The sequence below is a fragment of the Triturus cristatus genome, chromosome 3_2 (genome assembly GCF_964204655.1).
Source record: "Triturus cristatus chromosome 3_2, aTriCri1.1, whole genome shotgun sequence".
NCBI classification, from domain to species: Eukaryota; Metazoa; Chordata; class Amphibia; order Caudata; family Salamandridae; genus Triturus; species Triturus cristatus.
Genome location: NC_140584.1, coordinates 773,271,413 through 773,292,338, shown reverse-complemented (window position 1 = coordinate 773,292,338; position 20,926 = coordinate 773,271,413). Strand labels below are relative to the sequence as shown.

At 48.2% G+C, this 20,926-nt stretch overlaps 1 protein-coding gene across 3 annotated transcripts in view; it reads left to right on the top strand.

Moving 5' to 3' along the window:
• The window catches only part of PIKFYVE (phosphoinositide kinase, FYVE-type zinc finger containing), a 2,037,960-nt gene that overhangs the window by 295,549 nt on the left and 1,721,485 nt on the right, over window positions 1-20,926 (top strand). The gene's annotated exons all lie outside the window — the stretch shown is intronic.

Here is a 20,926-nt window from a genome sequence, read left to right as displayed (position 1 = left end):
CCTAGCCAACCAGGCCTATGCTGACTGGATCACGCAAACTCTCGAAAAAACCCTCCCTAAAAACAAAATCACGCTAAAACGCTCCCACAAAACGGCTCCCTGGTATACGGAGGCTCTCAAGGACAAGAAACGCCAGTGTAGAAAAAACGAAAGACGCTGGCGTTTAGACTACTCACCAGGAAGCAAAATCGGTTATCGAGAGTCAATCAGCGAATACAAAGCGGAAGTCAAACTCGCCCAGACTACTTATTTCTCCAACAAAATCCTCCTAGCTAAATCAAAACCCAAAGAAATTTTCTAGATTGTAAAAATACCAACCAAACCCCCTTCTAGTTTGCACGATACAAAATCCTCAACTCACAGCAACGATGTAGCTGAGTTTTTCCATCAAAAAGTCAATAACATCTACTCCACTTTTCTCCCCAGCAATATCCCCTCCCTAGCTCAGTCCAACGTAGTCTTAACTACCCCCCCCCCCCCTCAGTCTCATCCTACTCTGGACCACTTCCCTCTTCTGGATCTTCTCACTCTGGAAGCCATAGCTCAGAAAGTAAAAACTGGTTCCCCTGAAGATCCAGCCCCTCCAGACATCTTAATGTCAGCATCTCCAATTACACTGCCAATCATCAGGGATGTACTGAACGCCTCGATTATTTCTGGCTCAGTTCCTCCGGCCTGGAAACAAGCCATGGTTCGCGCGTTGGGATTAAGATCATCTCCTACGCGGACGACACACAGCTGGTGGTCTCACTGGCACAGGTAGCCAACCCACCCACGTCAGGCGGACTTAGAGACTGCCTAAAAGAAGTAAAAAACTGGATGTCTTCATCATCCCTTAAACTGAATGGGGACAAAACGGAGCTGATGCTCCTGGGCCCCTCCGACCCCCTTTTTTTCAACTCCCTGTGGCCCTCCGATCTAGGCCCCCCCCCCCCCAGCACCTAAGGACAACATCAAGAGCCTTGGGGTATGGCTGGACAGTTCCCTTTCATTTAAGACCCAAGCCACTAAACTTTCGGCAACCTGCTTTGGCCTCCTTAAAATGCTTAAGAAAATCCTGCCTCTCCTGCCAATGGAAGCCAAGCAGGTAGTCACACAGGGTCTGATACAGTCCCGCTTGGATTTTAACAATGTGTTATACCTCGGCGCCCCAGACTACACCCTACGCAGACTTCAGACAGTGCAGAACTGCGCGGCCCGTCTACTGCTCGAACTTCCTCGCAGTCAATCTGTGAGGGCCGGTCTGGTCAAACTTCACTGGTTGCCAATTCGTCAAAGAATCCGATTTAAAGCCATGTGCATTGCTCATCAGGCCTTTTGGGACACGGGCCCTATGATCACCCGCGATCTAGTCACCCATTATATACCCACCAGAAACCTCCGCTCTAGCCAAACCTTCTTAGCTACACCCCTTAGAATAAAAAAGACCAGGTCAGGCGGCAGGACGTTCGCCTATAATGCAGTTAAGTCCTGGAATGCTCTCCCTCTGCATCTCAGAGCCAACTCCAACCTTTCCTCATTCCGAAAGAAGCTAAAAATTTTCCTTTTCAATCTTCCCTACTAATCCCCTCTCAGCCACCTTATTAGGTTCCTTCTATTATCTTCAAGCGCTTGGACGCCTCCGGGCAGCAATTCGCGCTCTATAAATGTACTTCCATTCCATTCCATTCCAAAACAAGAGGTGAGGGGATCGGCGCGAGGCTAACACAGCGCGACGGGCGTGCTAGGGAGGCCGGCGACAACACAGCGGCTGGCAAGTCTGGCAGAAGGCCTCGCGACCCAGGCAGTCTCTGGAGACAGAGAGGCCACGTTTGCAGCAGCGGGCTCCGAGGTGAGGCAGCGGTATACGGCAAGTGATATGGCCTGGCGGAGGCAACGAGGTGCCTTCAGGTGGTAAGCGGAGGGACCAACCACTGGCAGGAGCAGCGAGCGGGAGGAGCTGCATTGCCCCAGAGCGACCGGAGAGGCACAGGGAGCCCCATCGAGGAGGTGGACCCCCATCGAGGAGGTGGACCCCCATCCTGGACTCAGCGGGGAGCTTCTCTGACACCGGGGCCTGGGAGCAGCAGGGAGGACCACCGGGCAGAACGGGACTGGTGCTGGGGGCTTTCGGTGGGCCCTCCGGCCTGGTCTTGCCCAAAGACGGGGGGAGTGCTTGTCCCATCTGGAGTGGACACACAGTGGAAGGGGCCTGTCGCGGCCTAGCACCACCCGGGCAGGGAACATCATCGGGGCCCAGCATTCCCATCCAGGTCCACGGGACACCATTTGGGTCACCTGCTAGGAAGGAGACACTGCGGCAACGGCCTGGCCAAGGCGGAGTGCTGGGGCGGACTGGCGGGACTCGGATCATCGCTGCGTGGAGGAAGCGCGACACGGCCTGAGGCCTCAGGCAATGGGCTCCAGGCTCAGGGCGACCAGCGTCAGGAGGGGGACTCAGCAAGGCCCAGCAGCACAAGCAGACAAGGGGGCACGAACGACCAGCGAGGTGACCAACATTGCCAGCAGCACAAGCAGACAAGGGGGCACGAACGACCAGCGAGGTGACCAACATTGCTAGGGGCCCCTATTCACAGCAGTCTGCCAGGGTAATTGACTGGTGCACGGGGGCCTGTGGAGTCCGACAGGCAGCCACATATCTGGGCTTGACCCCACTTCACTGGTAGAACATTGATGGAGCACAGCATGGAAGAACCGGCTCTGACCTTCCGAGGCTAAAGACCCAGGTGGCGATCCGGACGGGTCTGGTGTGAGAAGCGGGGGGCCGAAGGCCCTAACACGGGACGTACAGGCTTGGAGGGCAACTAGCGCCACAGCAGGGGATACGACCCTCCGGCCAGACACATCGGCGGGCAAGGGCGGGTGAGAGGCCCGGGACGCCGAAGGGGTAGGGGGCCTGTGATAGCTCAGGTAGTGAGGAGAAGTGGCCCATTCCTGGAGCCCGGCCCCAGAACACAGTTATGTCCTCGGTGAGAGGGAAGAAAGACCGGACATTGAAGGAGATGCTTTCTAAAGGCGCCCTATCGGGGGAGAAGGGGAGCCGGTCATTCCTGGCACCAATATCGCAGCTGGACCCAGAGGGGGCAGATGTCCCGATTACTTGCTCCTTCCTGGAGTCACTCTTTAATACATTGAGGGAGGATTTCCAGACGCTCAAAAGTGAGTTGGCGGGGGAAGTGAAGGAGATACGCCGCTATATAGATGTGATTGGCGAAAGAGTAGCCACCATAGAAGAACACGAGCAGACCAGATATGAGGAAATGGAGCAGCTTCAACAGGAGGCGATTCTCTGAAGGGATCAACAGATCGACCTACAGGCGCACATAGAGGACCTCGAAAACCGCTCTAGGCGGAATAACATCTGAGTGCGGGGAGTTCCTTCGGACGAAGAGGGATCCGATATAGTTCAGTATCTACAAGGGATGTTCCGAGATATCCTGGGAGTTCCGCCGGACTTTGAAATCCGTATCGACCGGGCGCACAGAGTGGGCTTGAGATTACGGGCTCCCACCCCACCTACCGGACATCTTGGCCTTCCTTCCAGATTTCCCCCTGGAACGCATCTTACGGAGAGGCCAGGGGGAAGCAGCCGGTCAAATTACAAGGGCACTCCATCGCTCTCTACCAAGACCTGGCCTCCATAACTTTACAGAAAAGGAGAGAGTTTAAAGGGGTGACCGCACACCTGAGAGAAGAAGGGTTGGCTTACTCTTTGGGGCCATCCTTTTCGCTTGATTTTCAAATAGAACAGTAAGCTCTACCAGATCTGATCTCTCCAAGAAGCATGCAAGATCCTAGGTTTGGAGCACCATAGCCGGGAGGAAGCGGCCAGCCAGGAGAGGAGGCCCTTTGGGGAGCGGTGGTGGAGAGTTGGGTGGAGACGCTCGCCTGCTCAAGGGCTGGGGCTGGACCCCAGCGCAGGAGAGGCAGGCAACTCTGGAAACGGTCCCAAAGGACACAGCATCCCAAGACGGCTTGTGACTTCAACAGGGGCAAACATATGCATTGTAGTTAGGTTGGCCGGGGAGAAGGGCTGCTGGGGGCAGGGGGCCGGGGACTGAGGAAACTTGGACCACAAATGCTCCCTATTTCTTCTTTCTCCAAGTGCCCGCGACTTCGGTTAGCTGGCAATAGACAATTTTGGGAGGTTGGGGATTCTAGGTCGGGGTTATAGTAGGAGGGAGGGAGGGGGGGAACTGGTGTGCTAAAGAACTGGGCGAGGCAACAGAGGTTTGGGTCAGGGCCACTTAGCGCAGCGGCAACAGGGCACACGTACACACTTTAGATCAGGGGCACACGGACGATGCAGGCAGGTTCCATAATAGTCCCATGTCACATTCCACCCTTCAGGAAGTCACCCTCAATGTGAAGGGGATTAACAACCCTATTAAATAAAAATCCATATTGTCCTATTTGGAGAGCCTTGGGGCTGATGTGTGTCTCATCTAGGAGACCCATCTCCTCCTCAAAGATTGGCATCGGATTAATTCCCGGGCTTTTCCCCAACAATTCTTTTCTTCCACAGCAGACAAAAAAACGGGGAGGCCATATTAGTCACCAAGCGATTTGCGGGGAAAGTAGGGGACAAAGTGGCGGACGTAAATGGTCGCCTCGTAGCATATAGATTGTGGATAGTGGTGGGATCTATATATGCGCCCAATTCTGGCCAGAAGAAATTCCTGATAGCATCTCTCTCTGAGGTCCTGAGCTCACAAGATCGGTGGCTATTGGTAGGGAGGGATCTGAATCTAGTCATGGACACTGAGATGGATAGGTCCAGCCACCACTACGGCCAAACGGGAACATTGTCCAATGCAGTGAAGGAATGGATGCAGTCGAGGGGGTTGGTGGACACATGGTGGGTAGCTCACCCACACTCCTCGCAATTTTCTTTCTATTCACTTGCGCACCACACTTATGCCCGACTTAACTACCTGTTAGTCACCCAGGTGACCTGACAGTTAGTGGACGTGGTGAACATCATCCCGGTAGCACTATCTGATCACGACGCAGTGACGGTGACTATTAGGGTGCCCCAAATACATAGACCGAAAGTGTGTTGGCGACTTCGGGAAAGCATATTGCTCAGGGAGGGAGTGACCCAACAGATTCATAAATGCATTACAGACTACTTGGCATTGAACAACACCCCTAGCACTTCCCTATTGACTTTGTGGGGGAGCTCTCAAGGCAGTGGTGCGGGGGGAAATGATAGCCATCTCTGCAGCTGAAAATAGGGAGCTTAAAGACAAGCTGGAACTTCTCACGGCTCAAGTGCTGGAACTAGAAAGGGTACACGGCAGGACAGGCGTGCCTAGGGTTTGGCGCCAACTGAAGGCGGCAAGGGCACATCTGGCAGGGATCGATCTAGATAGGCCTGAAAATGCAGCCCTCCGGCTCAAGCACTCCTACTATATCAGGGGAACAAGACTGGGCGTATGTTGGCGAGTAAGCTCAGGGCCCGCACCCAGCAGATGAATGTCCAGGCTCTCCAGAACACTAAAGGGGAGATGGTAGAAGAAGATGCTGAGATTGCGGGGGCCTTTCAGGAATTCTACTCTGCCCTCTATCAGAGGGATCTGCACCCAGGTCCCACCATGGACTCATATTTACAAGGCGTAAACACGATAGCACTAAATAAGGTTGGGGCGGATGCCTTAGAGGCACCGATCAGGATAGAGGAAGTGGTAAGGGCGATTTCCGGCCTCAAGCTTTTGAAATCGCCGGGGCCGGATGGTTTTTCAGATGGTTTTTATAAGTCCTTTTGCCAGCTTTTAGCTCCGGTCCTGACGCAGCTTTTTAACTCCTTTACAGGACCCGGGACCATCCTTCCTGATATGTTAACGGCTGCTATAGTGGTGCTTGCCAAGCCCAGGAAGGATAAAACCCTATGCGGCTCCTACCGCCCGGTGTCCCTCTTCAATATCGACCTGAAGCTGTTAACTGGGATTTGGTGGCCCGGCTGGGTCCACTGATGCCGGGCGTCATTGAGCCGCATCAATCCAGTTTCATTCACATCCGGCAGAGTATTGGCAACACCAAACGCATTCTACATCTCGTTGATAAAGCCCACTGTACGCATATGGATGCTCTCTTGCTGTCGGTTGATGCCGAGAAGGCATTCAACAGGGTGGACTGGGATTTTCTTGACCTGTTCAGGGCTTGGGTGGCGAGTTGTTACTGTGCACCCACAGCGACAACTAGGGTGAATGGGATAGCGTCTAGTCCTTTCGAGATTTAGCGGGGCACGAGGCAAGGGTGCCTGCTATCGCCCCTCCTCTTTGCGCTTTATATTGAACCATTGACACACAAGATAAGAGACAACCCTGATATTCTGGGCATCCCCTTTGGCGGGGAGAGACACTCCGTGAGCCTCTATGCCGATGATATCCATGCGACCCTTGAGAAGCCGGAGCAATCGGTGCCGGCACTTTTACGGGAACTGGAGTCCTTTGGCCAGGTCTCTGGTTTTCAGGTAAATGTAGGGAAGTCCATGACTCTTTGGCTGGGCCTGCGGGGGAAGCCGTCGGGTATGTGAATAGCGCCCTTTGCGGGGATACAGGTTTGGGATTCGGTCCCATATCTGGGGCTGGATCTAGCCCTGTCCATAGCACAGATAGTCATGCTAAACTACTCCAAGTTACTTACTCAGGTCATGAGAGACCTTCAGCAATGGAAACATCATCAACTGTCGCTGCTGGGGCAGGTCGCAGCGATCAAGATGTCCACTCTCCCCAGGGCTCTTAAATTATTCTAGACGCTGCCGGTTTGGCCCCCATCGGGGACTATCCATAAGTTACAACAGGCGATACAGCAGTTCGTATGGCCTGGGTCACGACCTCGCCTACGCATGGATCTCAGCCACAGGCCACCGAAGGAAGGAGGGCTGGGGATTCCGAACATGTTGGAATATTTTAGAGCGGCGCAGCTAAGATATTTAGTGGAGTGGAGGTGGCTGTTTCAGGACAGGGTGCTGGCGAAACTTTCTCTGTGAAAAGTCCCCTTTTTGAAGAAGGCGGATAGACCATCGAACCTAATGAATTCCTTGCTGCGAGTGTGGGATGGAGTGGCCACCAGACGAGGGTTGACGTCCTTCCCCCTCCCCCATGACTCCCTTATTTGATAATTGGGAGTTCAGTCCGGGACGGATGAAAGGGCGTTCTCGGAGTGGCGGGAGTCGGACTGCAAAGCGGCAGGGTATTTATTTGATCTGGATGGGATCCTTCCGTATTCAGAGGTGCAACAAATTTATGCCATTCCGGAATCAGATCGATTCCAGTACTTCCAAATCCGCTACTGGCTTCTCCAGCCAGCTGTATGGCCAAAAGTGAGCAGGACACTAACAAAACACGAAAAGTGGCTGGTGACGAAGCATACGGACAATAAAATGATATCTGAATTGTATGACATGCTGCACCTACCAGCCCCTTCACAACCCACTGCTGGCCAGAAACGATGGGCGAGAGAATTGGGGAGGGAGCTTACAGAGAAAGGAGTGGAGGGACATATATTGTAGGGCAAATCATACGGCACGCAACACCGCCAGCAGGTAATCCGCGGTCAAGATAGCTACCTACTGGTACTTGACGCCAGCCCGTTTGAATAGGGGGAATCCGGACCGCAGTCTGACTTGTTGGTGAGGATGCGAGGAAGAGGGCACACCTGCTATGGGACTGTAAGGAACTGACAAGTTACTGGACCAAGATACTAGAGGATATTGATTGACAGTTTGAGACTGAGATTCCGCGGTTTGCGGCTTATGTGGTGTTGGGGCTGCCTAACCTGTTAACTTACCCTTTGAAATCTAGAAGGGGAAAACAGATGGGGCTGGAGTTTGGGGCAGCAATTCAACACATTTTATCACATTGAGGGACGCAGACTCGACCGACATACACAGGATGGTTGCATAGGTTGTGGTATATCTTGGGCATGGAAAGGATCCATGCTTCCCTCACTAACTCCGAGGAGGGATTTAGAGAAATTTGGCAGCCCCTAGTGTCCCTGTTGGCTACGGAGTACCCTGCTCGAAGTATCTTTGTCTTCTCTGACTCACAGAGTCAGGTAGGACATGAGAGGCTACCTGATTGGCTTTCAGTTTAGCTTTCCCCATATTGGCCAAAGCTGCGACAGGCCCTAAGCAGACCAGTTCAGGGGTGGGATGGGTGGGGGTGGGTGGCATGTTACAGGTTTGTTACTTTTCTGATATGGTTGTGGGGAGCAAACCTCGTGATACGCTATGACAAAAACCAACCTCCCAGAAGTACCCTATGGACATTTGTGAGCCTCCACATAGATAACATTGATTGTAATGTATGCCGGGAGGGTGGACACAATGTGTTTTGGGTACGGGGTTAGCAGATGTGTATGTGGTTTCCTTCTTGCAAAATGTCAATAAAACAGAGTGAAACATAAAAATTGATATGAATTTATTTAGAGAGCATTACATATCTGGTTGTAAGTTAATGTACCTCATAGGCGAATTCCTCATGCTGCTGTATTTCTGCCCCTAACTGCCAAAAGCTTAAAAAATGCAAAGGTGTACCCAGTGCCTTTACCCGGAATATTATTTGACATCTGCAGTTTATTGCACTGAAGCCCTAAGTAACCACATTGTGGAGGCCAGCCATCAAAAGAACCCCTGTTTGATATTTCAAAGATTGGAGCAGATTTTCAGCTGGGTCATGTGGAACCTCCAAGTGGCACTTGAAATTGCAAAGGTTTTAGTATCAGTAGGCCTAATTTAATCAACATAACTATGGTTTACTTACTGCACTGCTGATCTCATTTAACATAAGTTTGACTGAGTCTGCATTTTAGAATTTGTTTTTAGTAAACACAGTTTGATTGTTATCTGCATGTTGACAACACATGACTGGTTTGCAGATGGGTCAAGAAGTCCACCAAGTATGAAGACGGCTAAAAGTGACTGGTGATTACACCCATGAGACGGCTAAAAGTGACTGGTGTTTACACCCATGAGACTGCTATGTTTTTGTGGGAACACAAATTGATAATATAAAGAATACAACTGGGATATAACAGGTTGATGTTAAAACACAGTGGGCTTTGCATTGTGCAGATGACACCAACTGCATCATGTCTAACTTGAATTATTCATATCACTGTGCTTCATGTCCCATTCTCCTTTGGAGGTCCACTGTCCTCAAGGCTCACGTTTAGTTTTTAAGTGAGGGATCACTGGCTTCAAAGTTAATTTACGAGTCTTGATACAGTGCCTTACTCGTTGTAACACACAGTTCCTCTAGAATTGGCCTTTTTCTATAAACAGTAGGCTCAAGTCAATATAGGAAACTTAAAAGCACACTGATGCGTTCTATAATAATACAGAACATATGTACACAACACAATACATCTGACATGGTTCAGAGAAATTGAAAAAGAAGTTGGTTCTCTTTAATATTGAAGCAGCATGTGAGGCCAGTGTCCTGTGATTTAGATGAGAAAGAACATCTTTCTTCCAGAAAGACAAGAGACAGAGAGGGGCAGAATGACATTATTGTTTAAAGGGAAGCAAAGGTAGCCAAGCTCTGTAGGCTTTTTCCTAGAGTAGCTGTTTTTAGTCCCCGTGTTCCTCTCTTCTGAGGACAAGGGTAGGCCTTTGTTCTTGTAAGGATCAAAAGACTCGTCATTTAAGGTCATCATAACTTGCATCTGGGTATGAACAATCATATTCATAAAGACCTTCTGAGTTATCTGCCAATAATGACTTCTGAAGAGCCAAACTTACACAAGTGGACTCGAGCCACCGTCTCTTAAAAACATGCTTCTACTTACTTAGGACAGAACAGATAAGGCTACACCTTTTTTGTTATCATTTTACCACCTCACTGGGAAAGATGAACTCACTGACCCATTCCTTGCAAGGCTTAGGCCAAAGTGGTTCTTTGGCTACATCACTCATACATGGTTTTGTGCTAGATATTCGCCTAAAGTAATGTATGTCTAGGTGAAATATGGAAAGGACCACCTGCTGGCTGGGGTCCTAGTCTTGGTTTTCTCACTGCCTTTTACTTTGATCTACATTATAGCTTCTCAAAAGCTTCTAGCATGTTGTGTAGAGTACTCTAGTGTGACCCCATAATAATGATGCTAAAGCAATTAATCGCTTTAGAGGAGTTTTTGCTGAATATATTTGGGTTAAACACTTGCTCTTCATATGTTTACAGTCATTTAATAAACACCAAAGGCTGTGACCAGGCTCTTACCATACAAATAGACTTGCTCATGCTGTCATTGGAAATGTGCGTATTTTTAGGTCTGGCCTAGAGACTGCTTTCTCCTTGTTGACATGTTTTCTAAATTATCATAATAAAACACACACACACGGAATTTCTGCTGGCCTTCCCTATTCATAGGTGTATTCAGGTAGAAAACCAGTAAACCAGTAGCTCTGCACCTGCATTTTCAAGTAAAGGTCTATTGTTCCAGTGTACAAAAAAGGGGACAAATCCCACCCAGGTAACTATAGGCCCATTAGCCTAATTGACTCCATTCAAAAGGTGGTAGGTAGTTTGCTTCTGATCACGGTTCAAGAGTGGATAGATGCACAGAGCATGCTTACCCCCTCACATGCAGTCTTCCAGGATCATATTAGTACAATTGACCAGGTGTTCAGGTTTAATTTGTTACTGGAGGACGGTGGTCTTGGAGAGGGGCAGCATTATGCTGCTTTTGTTGACCTCAAGTCAGCCTTCGACCTGGTCTCGCTTAGCAAACTCTGGGATGTGTTGCAGGAGCTGAGATGCACCCTGAACTACTCTCCCTTATAGCTCGCCTCCATGAGGGTAACTTTTCACAAATACATTGGGACACGCAGGGGAATGTCACAAACTCTTTTCCCATCCAGAAGGGTGTGCGCCAAGGATGTGTATGGCACCCACATTATTTTCCCTTTTTATTGATGGGGTCGCCAAGTTTTTGTCAGCTGTCCCTACCGATGCACCAGTCTTAGTGGGAAAAAAGATTCCCATTCTAACGCTTGCTGATGACACCCATCATTTAAAAAAACCCCAGCGGTCTACAGCGTGCATTGACTCTCTGTGAGCAGTTTTGCTCGATGCGGGGACTGGAAATCAACATAGCTAAGACAAAGTTCATGACTTTTAATCAACATAGAACTTTTAGAGGAGGCATACTTATTGTACCACCCAGCGTTCCACCGGGTCTCCCGATAAAAACTGTGCCTCACTCGTGTGGGAGGCCCAAGTACCCGCGACAGGCAAAGGCGCACTACGTTTAGGACCCTTGCCTGTTGAGGCGCACTACGTTTTGGACCCTTGCCTGTCGCGGGTACTTGGGCCTCCCACACGAGTCAGGCACCGTTTTTATCGGGAGACCCGGGGGAACGCTGGGTGGTAGGAAATTTGTGTCAGCCCGGTGATGCCACAACTTTCCCACACAAAAATGAAAAATGTGAGGTTTGCAGGGCATTCCCGCTATCTCAGCCCCCTGAGCACGTAGAAAGTGAAACTGAAATGAGCCTCTTGGCTCATTTCAGTTTCACTTTCACTGTAATGACGTCGGCGCAACGTGCGCTCCGATCGTCATTACAGTGAAAGGGGGTGGGGGTCTCGGGAGCTGGGGAAGCTCTTCCCCAGCTCCCGAGGGTATTTTGGCAGAAAGGGAATCCCTCTGGTGCCCGCACCAGAGGGATTACTCAGGGAATGCCTCATGACGTGCTGGACACGTCATGGGCACAGCGCGACTGTGCTCCATGACGTGTCCAGCACGTCATGGGCATACAAGGGGTTAAGAAAGAAAAACAACAAGAAATGTAATCACCTTTTTGTGTTACCTGCCCCTCAAGACTTGGTGACATCAGAGCCTTAAAGTACAATAGCAAGATGGAAACAATTCAAACATGTTCACAGTTTTCAAATAGGACATTAAAAGTCAAGCCATGGGAACTTTACACCAGGGAAAAGCATCTACAGTGACCCTTCCATATATGACATATGTTGGAGAGCAACATGGTCTTTCGGACAAACATTTACAAGTATTACTGCGTGGCTATCCAAACTGAAAGAGAAGCTATAGGAGGCTGTATGGGTTTAAAGCGTTTATTCAGCATCATTTCTCTTTCAAACCCTCTGCCACAGAGGAAGAATACTGCTAGATAATTGTCAGAACCCCTTTTCAGAGGGCCACACGGCAGACAGGAGCTACTGGGCCCAGCCTTGGGGACTAAGGCATTTTACTCCTGATGTTCAAGGGTCTGATCAACTTGGCTAAATTCCCCTTCAGCACTTCACTCTTAGTAATAGTGCGAGTCGGGCAGTCAAAGGCTTCTCGGGGTAGGTGGATACAGGCAGTGAACACAGGCTCACAGCTCAAAATACACACTGCATTAGCAATAAATGATTGTCTAGCCAAATACTTGTATTAAAGAAAAAATAAGTATTTTTTTACCACTACTAACACATAGGCAAATACGACATTAACAAACAACTTCCACAGTCCCCTGAGGTGAGGGATCTAGTGTATCTTTAGGTGGTTCCCTGAGTCCCACTCCTTCCTCGCTCAATCAATAGTGGGTATTCCCCATTCACTATAGACATCATTGGGGTGAAGCTTCACTAGTAGTCCGGTTCTCAGGAGCCCCATTCCGACTCCACAGCTCTGGCAAGCAAGCTCCTCAAGGGCTGACAGCCCCGAAATCACTCATAACCACATGTAGGAAGCTGGCTCTTTACATCCTCTTCTTCCAGGGCTGATGGTGGAAAAAGCACCTCCGGTCACTCCCCTCACACGTGACAACCGATCAGAAGGTGTGCCGCGTTGAGTATTTAAGTTAGGGGACTGACCGGAGGTGCTTTTTCCACCACCAGCCCTGAAAGAAGAGGATTGTCTCGAAACGCGTCAGCATTATGGTGGGAACTGTAAAATGAGGAGGCTGTCAAATAAATTGTTAACACTTGGAACACTGGGGTGATGTTCGAGTGCTTTTCATATGAACGATCCCAAGCTTCAACCCGATGTATTGGCAGTGGTCGTGGCGTCGAAGAGCACCACCCAGAGAACCTGGGGGCCCCAGGGGTCGACATTGGCCGGCCTCTATACGGGGGACACCATCGAGGAATTGAGGATGATACTTGTCTGCCAGAGCTAATTTGGGGGCTCTGTATTAAGCAGGACATTGGCACGTTTATTCAAAACCGGCACTACATTTCCCATAATGCCTCGCTCAGTGCACAAGTGACAACCGATCAGAAGGTGTGTTGGGTTGAGTATTTAAGTGAGGGGAGTGACCAGAGGTGTTTTTTCCACCACCAGCCCTGGAAGGAGAGGATTGTCTCGAAACGCATCGCAGTATGGTGGGAACTGTGAAAGGAGCAGGCCGATGTTATCCTTACCGTCAAATAAAGTGTTAACACTTGGAACACCGCGGTGATGTTCGAGTGCTTTTCATATGAACGATCCCAAGCTTGAGCCCGATATATATATATGTATGTATATATATATTAACTGAAAAAACCATAGGTTTCAGGCACGTTATAGTTAGGAATTAGCATTTAAAAAACCTTATAAATTCACAGAAAAAAACATAGGTTTCGGGGGTGTTCTAGTTAGCTGGACATTTCACTCGTACAAAACCATTGAAATTCCACCGTTCTAGTTAGTTCAGCTAACTATAACTCGCGCGCCCGCAATGCACTGATGATGACGTCACATATTACATCACTCAGGACGTGGTCAGTGACATCACTCATGACATCACTGATAACATCATCCAGTGAATGTGTCTTTCTGAAAATTAAATATTTTTATATATGTATATCTGAAGATCGATGGAAGAATAAATGGGTAAATAAGTGTCTAAATGGATGTTTTTGTTTGTAAAATTGTTTGTATAACGGACTGATTAAGTGTATCTTAGTGAATACATGGGTTAGCGAGTAATGTTTAAATATGTTAATATCAGTATCAGTCTCTCACTTTGTGTATAAGTGGCTGCATGGGTTGGTGAGTAGCTACATGAGTTGTCTACATAGGTTATTTGTTGTTTTTTTCAGTATCTGTCTGAGTGTCTGCATTGTTCGGTGGGGGTATTACTTAGCGCATAGATGCATGAATGAGTGACTCACTGTTTTTAAGTGTTGAAGACAGCATGTGTGCCGGACTGTATGGGTGGATGAGTGTGTGTATGGGTGTGTTAGTGAGTGAATGACTGTCTCGATAGTGTCTTTATGAGTAACGACATACGTTTTAAACTAGTATATGTGAGTATTGGTGTATATAAGTGAGTATATGTGAGAGTCAGAAATTGGAAGAGTTCCTATATAAATAATTATGTTTCTATAAGTGATTGTTTGAGAGTAAGTATGTGCACGTTTCTGTAGAAGTAAGTGTAGTGGTGTGTGTATAACTGTATATGCAAGTAAATGGATGTTTGATAATTTATTAGCATGAGTGACAATGTGTGTGAGTAACTCTATGAATGAGTGGCGGTTTGTAACAGGATGTATAGGTGTATGAGTACATATGAAGAGTGAGTACATGTATGAGTGACTATATAGGACTGTTGGTCAATGAGTGGTTTTGTATGTAGATCTTGGAATTACTGAATAGGTTGTTGTAACTGGTATTGGTATGTCCATTTTTTTTTTTTATGTTTGATACACACATTCAAAAATAGAAACAAAGGTTATATTAGGGTGAGAGGCGGTCTGCCACTCTATCACAAGGATGATGTCATCAGTGATCTCATCAGTGATGTCGCTGACCGTGTCATGAGTGATGTAATATGTGACGTCATCATCAGTGCATTGCTGGCACGCGAGTTATAGGTAGGTGAACTAACTATAACTGTGTAATTTCAATGGTTTTGTACGAGTGAAATGTCCAGCTAACTATAACACCCCTGAAACCTATGTTTTTTTCTGTGAATTTCTAAGGTTTTTTAAATGCTAATTCCTAACTATAACGTGCCTGAGACCTATGGTTTTTTCAGTGAATTTCAAAGGTTTTGTAAATGACAATTTTTAAATGTATTAATTGTTATATTTATTTTTTTGATACTGATTTACTCCATTTTTTTCAACTATTTATTTTTAGATATTTTATTTTTTAAATGACATTATAATTACATTATACATTACATTACAAAATATACTTTCTCAGAATGAATTACTTTAGTTAAATACTTTTCAAATAGGCAATAGACTTTTTGAATGCAATAGTTACAGTTTGTTGCAATAGGCAACACAATTTCAAACACAATGCAACATTGAGCTCAATGGGAATTTCTAGTTAAATGCAATTAGTTACTTTATGGATTACTTTTCTAACCACAGGACTGGATCCTAGATTCAGTCCTGGGCCATCTCCTGTAAACAGTTGAGTAAAAACGTTCTGGTTACAGTAGTGATTTTTAAGGAATATTATTGTATTTTAAAAGTTGACATTTAGAAACTTTTTCACATAGAATCACCAATGTTATCTTATGGGAGGAAATTCACTTAGCAGGTAAGTATTGTTATCGTTACTCTTTCTTACTCAGTGGTAGATCCTGGATCTAGCACTGGTGCATCTCCTGTAAACAGTTGAAAGAATGCGTTTAAGTCATACAGGCGATTTTTAAGGAATATTTGTAGTTTATGAAAATCGACACTTAGAAACTTTTCTGGTGAAAACTAGACAATGGATTCCTATGGAAGGAAATACAAGTTACTGGTAAGTACGGTTAGAATTACTTTTCAGGGTCAGTGCTGGGCTAAAGGATGCAGCACTGGGTTCTCTCCTGATAACAGGTGAGTAAATCGGATTTCGTTGTTCGGATGATTTTAGGTGAATATTTTAAATTTCCCAAACTCCACACTTAGAAGAATTTCTAAGTGAAACCAGTCAATGTTAGCCTATGGAAGGAAATTCAAATTAATGGTAAGTACGGTTAGAATTACTTTTCAGGATCAGTACTGGGCTCAAAGATGCAGCACTGAGGTCTCTCCTGATAACAGGTGAGTAAATTGGAATTCATAGTTCGGCTGATTTTAGAGGAATATTTTAAAGTTCTAAAACTCCACACTTAGAAGAATTTCCAAGTGAAACAAATCAATGTTAGCCTATGGAATGAAATTCAAGTTACTGGTAAGTGAAATTAGAATTACTTTTCAGGATCAGTACTGGGCTCAAAGATGCAGCACTGAGGTCTCTCCTGATAACAGGTGAGTAAATCGGAATTCGTAGTTCGGCTGATTTTACTTCGGTCCAGTTTATATAGAGCCACTTTCTACACCATCCCCTCCATTCACCACTGTGGAAACGCGTCCTGTGGCGCGTTTTAAGTTGGGGACATTATTCCCTTCAATCCTGAGGGTCCCTAGAGTCCAATTAGCCCAGTAGGTACATCCAGTAAGCGCCACAGAGCTGCATAGCAGAGAGATGTAAAAAGGGGCACAGCCTGCACCACCTCTCTGCAACGCGGCGCAGTGGCGCTTCCTGGAAGTACCTAGTGGGCTACTTGGCACCCATGATCCCTCAGGATTGAAGGGGAATTTTTTCCCCAACTTAAAACGCGCCATAGGGCGTGTTTGGACACATCACCTCAGGCCCCATCCCCTCTCTTCACCACTGTGTAAACGCGCCCTGTGGCCGTTCTAAGTTGAGAGATTAAGTCCCCTTGAATCCTAAGGGTCCCTAGGGTCAAACTAGCCCACTAGGTACCTCCAATAAGCGCCACAGAGCTGCGTTGCAGAGAGGTGTAAAAAGGGGCGTGGCCTCTGAACACCTGTCTGCAACGCATCTCCCTGGCGCATACTGGAGAGACCTGTTGGGCTATTTGGCCCTCAGGGACCCTCAGTATTGAAAGAGAATTAATTCCCCAACTTAAAACGAGCCACAGAGCGTGTTTGCACAGTGGTGAAGGAAGGGGGCGTGGCCTGAGCCGACATGTCTGCAAACACGCCCTGTGACGCGTTTTAAGTGAGAGAATTAATTCCTCCTCAATCCTGTGGGTCCCTGGGGGCCAAGTAGCTCACCAGGTACCTCCAGGATGCGCTAGGGGGCTGCGTTGCAGAGAGGAGTTCAGAGGCCACGCCCCTTTTTACAACACTCTGCAACGCAGCTCCGTGGCGCTTTTGGAGGTACCTGGTGGGCTAGTTGGCCCCCAGGGACCCTCAGGATTGACAAGGAATTAATTACCCAACTTAAAGCGCGCCACAGGATGTGTTTGCACACATGTGTACTCAGGCCCCGCCCCCTCCCTTCACCACTGTGCAAACGCGCCCGTGGCGCATTTTAAGTTGGGGGATTAACTCCCCTTGAATACTGAGGGTCCCTGGGGTCCAATTTGAATCTTTAGTGCCCCGGGGAGGTGGTGGTTCTTGGCCCCCATACAGGGGATTTATTTATTTTAAAAAAGCCCCGGGGGGTGGTGGTCCCCGGGGCTGCGGGGGGACTGTGTGCTGGCCCCCCCACAATGTTAATAAAGTCGAGCCCCGGGGGGGTGGCGGGCCCCAGGGCTCGGGGGGGGCCCTGGGCTTGGGGCCCCCCAACATTAAATTAATAAGCCCCGGGGGGATGGCGGTCCCCGGGACTGCGGGGGGCCGTGTGCCCCCCCACAATTATTCATACTTTGCCCCGGGGGGTGGCAGTCCCCGGGGCAGTGTTTATTATTAACATGCCCCCGGGATTTGACCCCCTGGGTGCTAATTAGCATTGAAGCGCGGGAGGCCGCGCTTCGTTTTTTTGGGGGGGGGGATCGGTAGGATCTGCGCTCCCAGCGCGGATTTTGCTGATTTTTAAAAATAAATTTTAAAAAATGTGGGCCTTGGGGGTCCTTGTGGGACCGCCTGAGCAGGCCTAGGGGGAAAGTGTGTTTCAACCCTGCCCTCTTTGCGCGTTTTGCGCGTTTTTTTTATTAGGTTTCTTGTGCCTCGGTTCTACCGAGGCACAAGATGGCTGCCAACACTTCCTGATTTGGAGTGTTGACAGCCAATTAGCATGCAGCTCGTGATCGGGAGGGTGCGTGCTGGGTGCGCATAGGGTCCGGCTAAACCCAAGATGGGGCTCAGTTCTTATGGGTCTCTGTGCCTCAGGGGCACAGTTGGTTCTCAGCAGCCCCCCTGGGGGTCTCATGTGCAGTGCACCTTTGTTGGGCGGGGTCACTCTGTAGAGGCTCCTGTGTCGGTCTTTTTGGTGTGTGCAAACAAGCAGGGAAGGCCCTCCTCTGCTCCAAGGGAGATGTTGCTAGCCAGGCATGGGCCACTCCTGCACAGCTATGGGAGATGACACAGCTTTCTGGTCAAGCTGGGTCCATGCAACTGTCGGACCAGCAGGTAGGCTGGCAAGGTTGGCACCAAGTCAATTGCTGCTCTTCAGTTCTCGTGTTGTGGGCTCTTCTTTGTCCTTCTTTCTTCGGGGAGACCTATCTGGCCAGGAGGCCACCTAATTACTCCATTTAGGGGCATTACAGGGACTACCTACCCCTGGGGTCACTACATCCCTAGATGACCCTTTCCTGTGGGGACTAGGCATCACCCTGTGCCAGAGCTCCTAATTCCACCACACCCTGGATAGTGGAATTCTTTCTTTCGTTTTCACTTCAGGCTGCTCACCCTAGATGTATGTCCTGCCTGTCAATGTAACACTCCTCCTGACTATCTAATTTACCTCCTGTACTGGTGTCAAATGGGCCTCAGGGCCCAGGGTGTTGTACTCCAGGTCTGGGGGAAGCCAGGCTCACATTTCAAAGGTGGCAGAAGCTTTGAAGCCTCTGGACTTGAAATGCTGATTTGCTAGCCTTCCTGCTGGGGAGGTTTAAACACCTCCTGCCAGAGCAGGCATTGTTCCTGACCTCTGAGAGCAGGCCTCTCACCTCCTAGGGGGTCAGAAACTGGTTTGTGTTGGCAGGCTGGACAAAACCAGTTAGCCGGCACACCAGAGGACTTGTAGGGTTCAGGGGGGACCTCTAAGGGACCCTGTGGATGGAGGTATTGATAAATTAATCACTGGAATCATTGTGAATTTATTAATACTAGGTGTTTGATACCAAACACCACATGTTTCAGTGAAGCTATTATGTATCTGGGTAACTCGTTTTGACCTGTGGCCAGTACATACCTTAAGATGGCTTCCCTGTTCATGTACAGTATATTATATAGTAATAGACCTTGACATCACAGGGTCATATCTGCTCATGCAGATATGTTTTCACATAAAATATAATGCCCCATACCTTAGTGCTCAAAGGTCTGCTGTAGAGATGACTTACTTATATTAAATGCAGTTACTTTGGCATGGCACACGTCATGCAGCCTGCGCTGGCAATATGTGTGAAATTTGTGTGCATCCCTTAGGGTGGCATTAGATATGCTATAGTCCTTAGGAACCCTCTTTAGGCCCTGGGTAACGGGTAACATTTACTGGGGACTTGCAGGGGTGCCCAAGTCCTGTGCCAATTGTGTTACAATTAGACATTGCCTTGTTTTAAGGAAAGAGCTCTGGCACTGAGGACTGGTTAGCAGGCCTCAGTGCACTGTCAGAGTTGAAAACCAGCAACTAGTAGCTAAAAAGGGGGCAAAAAGTGGGTGGACAACTGCAACGGCACAGCACATCTCTTCACACGGTATATCCTTGCATAGAGAGTCACATGCTCACTACCGCATGTGAGCTACGGCCCTCTCAGTGCAGCAATCCCTTCACAGCGGCTTCTCCTGGCATATAGGGTTTGCTAGCTTTCCAAAACAAGCAGACGACAGTCCACTCCGTACGACAGTCTCTTCACTATGGCCCCTCCTAGCATACCCGGTCGCCAGTTCTTCACTGCACAGAGGTGATGACCCTACCCTCTCACACTTCGCTAAGGAAATCCAGTAGACACGATTCCCCACTGGACCTCGCTCCTTCCAATGCTCTCCTTTTCCTCACAGCAAAATGTACAGCAGACAATAGTTGTTAGACATATATGCCAGAAGCAAGTCCTTGATGAGGTGCTTGGTGGAATGTTTGGGTAAGTTGAACCTCTTCTTTCCTTCCCTACTCTGTTATGTTATGTGAATTTGTAAAGCTCAGCTAATCACCCGTGAGAGTATTCAAGCGCTAAGTTCTGCACACTAAACCTTCTTCAAGCAAGTGAATTATGAAAGATCCAGTGCTGTAGAAGGGTAAGTTATGTACCTGTTAGAGCAGTTCTCTCCAAGTTTCCATCCAAATCATTGTGTTCCCTTTCAAAAGGCACTTTTTGCATACATTTAATACTTACAACACTGAAGTATAAGGAACGGTGTAACCTGATGAAGGGAAGTTAACTGCACATCTAATTCATTGCTTGTCATTCCGGTTAACACAATGAGTGGGTTCTGCTGCCCTTATTACTGTATACATTGCATGGATGTACAATAGTATGTTATATTATGTGAATTTGTAGAGCATGGCTAATCACCCGTCAGGATATCCTGGCCCTGAGTGCGATAGGCCTGAAGGAGGAGAAGACGACGATCATTCCTGGGAGGAGAGACATGTCTTTATGTTCCTTTGCACGTCCATGAGGGAGGAGGAGGTTCTGAGGTGTTTCAGGAGGGGCTTCCAATTGCTTAACTTCTGTTTTGGTGATGAAGGAGGTGTCTGGCTGGTCAGGGGAGTTTGTATTGGTATGCTGTGGATCAAATGTGTTGTAGCTCTTGACAATCTTCTGTTGAGAGGTTGTTGAAGAATTCTTGGGATGTGATGATGTTAGCAGCTGTGGGATTTGACAACTCCTTTACTATGGTGAAGAGTTCCTTGCTGTTATTGGTGCTGCCTTCGATCCTGAGAGTTAAGGCATGTTTCTTTGCGTCTCCTAGTTGGGGGTGATTGAGTTTGAGGGCGACTTTATATGTGGATGTTGTGGTGGTTTTGTCGAGTCTCCATTTTCTATCACGCTGTTTGTAGTGGCATTTGGACTCCCTGAGGTAATTTGTATACCAGT